The sequence below is a fragment of the Microtus pennsylvanicus genome, chromosome 4 (assembly GCF_037038515.1).
Source record: "Microtus pennsylvanicus isolate mMicPen1 chromosome 4, mMicPen1.hap1, whole genome shotgun sequence".
NCBI classification, from domain to species: Eukaryota; Metazoa; Chordata; class Mammalia; order Rodentia; family Cricetidae; genus Microtus; species Microtus pennsylvanicus.
The window spans coordinates 37144961-37147622 of record NC_134582.1 but is presented as its reverse complement, the minus strand read 5'-3'; the positions used below and the strand labels follow the sequence as shown (position 1 = coordinate 37147622).

General features: G+C 46.9%; 1 pseudogene; it reads right to left on the bottom strand.

Annotated features, from left to right (window-relative positions):
• Positions 1 to 834: 834 nt before the first annotated feature.
• LOC142848655 (vesicle-associated membrane protein-associated protein A pseudogene) lies at positions 835 to 1410 on the bottom strand (annotated as a pseudogene).
• Between the last annotated feature and the right edge of the window lie 1252 nt (positions 1411 to 2662).

Below are 2662 nucleotides of genomic sequence, written 5' to 3'. Positions count from 1 at the left end.
AAAGACAAATATAGTATGTTCTCATAAGTGAATATTAGACATAAAGCAAAGGATAACCAGACTACAGTCTACAACCCCAGAGAACCTAGACAACAAAGAGGACCCTAAGAGAAACATCAATGGATCCACTTAGGAAGAAGAAAAAGACAACATCTCCGGAGTAAACTGGGAGCATGGGGAGGGACAGGGAGAGGGTAGAAGGGAAGAAGGGAGGAAACAAGGAGAATGGGGAAAATGTATAGCTCAATAAAAACAATAAAAAAATGTTAAATACCACGGGGCAGATTTGTAAAGGTGAAAAACTTCAGCCAAGTTACCTCAGAAAGGATAGGAATATTTTTGCCATATTAGCACGTGTGATAATTTCCCCCCACCAAACACCTCTCGGTATTTCCAGAAAAGAGCAGGTTGGCAAATTCCAATAAACCGTCTATCAAGAGGTCACACAGCAGGTTAAGAACCAAAGGAACTCGCAAAATAAACCTTTACAAGACTGAACCATTCTTGAACTCTTATTAAAAGCAAAAGAACAATTCTTGATGCATTTCACAGCGCAAGGAATGGGTGACTGACTTGCGATGATCTGATAATATACAATGTGTCCAGCAGCCCAACAGTTTTTTTGTTTGTTGTGCTTTTTTTTTTATTGCATCCTCCAACCATAAGAGATCATCAGAGGCGAAGCCTTTGTGACACTATACACACACACAAAGTTGGTCAGCACGAATCATACTTCCCATGTGATGATGGGTAAAAAGATGTTTTGTTGTTGTTGTTGTTATTGCTGTTGTTTCTGATCTAAATTGAGGTGGGGGGATACCGTTGTGCCTCACTCTACATGATAAATTTCCCCAGAAAGAAGCCAATGAAAATTGCTCCAATCACAAGCAGAACAACAGGAAGAGGCGTGGTGCGACTCTTCTTCAAGGGTGTGGTGGAGGCGACCCTGGGATTGATGGGCTGCGCTGGCTTTCTGAGTCTCAAGCTTTCGTCCCCTTTTCCAGACTCTTTTGGCATTTCAAACACACACCTCAGTTTCGAATTCATGATTTCACCGGGGATCGCCTTCTTCCACACGGTCTCCAGATCCGGAGTGTCCAGGGGAGCAAACATTGTCTGCACCATGAACTTGTGCTTAACCTCCCGGCTGGGGTCGTAGCGGAAGGGCTGCAGCATGGTGGTGACAGTCACTGTGGAGCCCGGCTCGACGACGCCGCTGTTGGGACGCACGCAGTAGCAGCGAGGGTTGGTGCTCTTCATCTTGAAGCACACTTTCCTCAATGACGGGTTGTGCAGTTTAAGATGCGTGACGACGACGGTGGTGAAGGGACCTCTGAACCTGAGGACCTTAGGCGGGTCGAGGACCAGGATCTGCGAGGGTTTTGCGGTGGCACGGGAGGTGGACGCCATGGGGACCAGAGCCGGCGGCGGTTCGCGATCCCAGGTCTGCGCGTCACAACCGCCGTGACCACCACGCGCGTTCCCATCCTGGGCATTCTCCCATCCCTGGATTTTACACCTGGCTGGGGGTGGGGGTGGGGTGATAATATGAGATTTATAAAATCATGCCTCAGAGAGAAACATGGGTTATTGAGCTTCAACTGTCAAAGAACAGTGTCGACATTTCTTAGTGGAAGGAGGATCCATGTGTATTAACCATGGGGTACGGAGAAGCACATCTGAATTCTACTAACCCTCTCCGACTCTACCCACAGTGTAATGTCCTTTTAAAAAATTTTTCCTGTGGCGCACGCCTTTCATCCCAGCACTAGGGAGGCAGAGGCAGGCGGATCTCTGGAAGTTCGAGGCCAGCCTGGTCTACAAGAGCTAGTTCCAGGACAGGCAACAAAGCTACAGAGAAACCCTGTCTCGAAAAACAAAAAAAAAAAAAAAAAAAAATCCTGAACATTAGAAAAATGTTGAAAAATACTACACACTGCATTAAAAAATTAACAATTCTTGACATTTTTAGATGTATGATTTAGTGGCAATAAGTAAATTTTACTGCAGGGGCACCTCCACACTAGTTTCCTAGGATGTTTGTCAAGGATGTTTGTCACCAACTTGACATAACTTAGAGTCACCTGGGAAGAGCGTAAACCTATGTTCACATCTGTGAGAGACTGTCACCAATGACGGCTGATGTGAGGAGACCAATCCCTAGGCCTGTGAGCCTGGGCTGTCTAAGATGCATGGGGCTGCCGGGGAGGGGGGGTTAGTCCTCTAAAGACACCTGCTGGAGTTCCTGCCCGGACTTTTCTCAGGAATGGACAGGAGACCTGGAAGTGTAAGCTAAAACAGGCCCCCTCCTCCCCTAGTGGCTTCTGGTCATGGTGTTTATCCCAGCAACAGAAAGGATTCAGTCCAAAGAGAAGGCATCATTAATTTTCTTGGAAGTTTATATACATCTTCCACTTAAAAGACTTCCCTCTCAAGAGGTGGTGTTTACACTAAAGGAATGTATCAGTGGTCAGACCCGAGAGACAATGAATGGAGAACTCCTGCCCCCCCCCCCCAGCCTCATCCCACCTTTGTCCATTCCTTTCTCTCATGGGATTTGTGCCAAGGAAAGATGGGAAGTACAGATCTCTATTCTGGGTCACTAGGTCAAGGCTAACCTAGAGCCACAGAACTTCCTTCTCCCAGAGTAAACCGTGAGGCA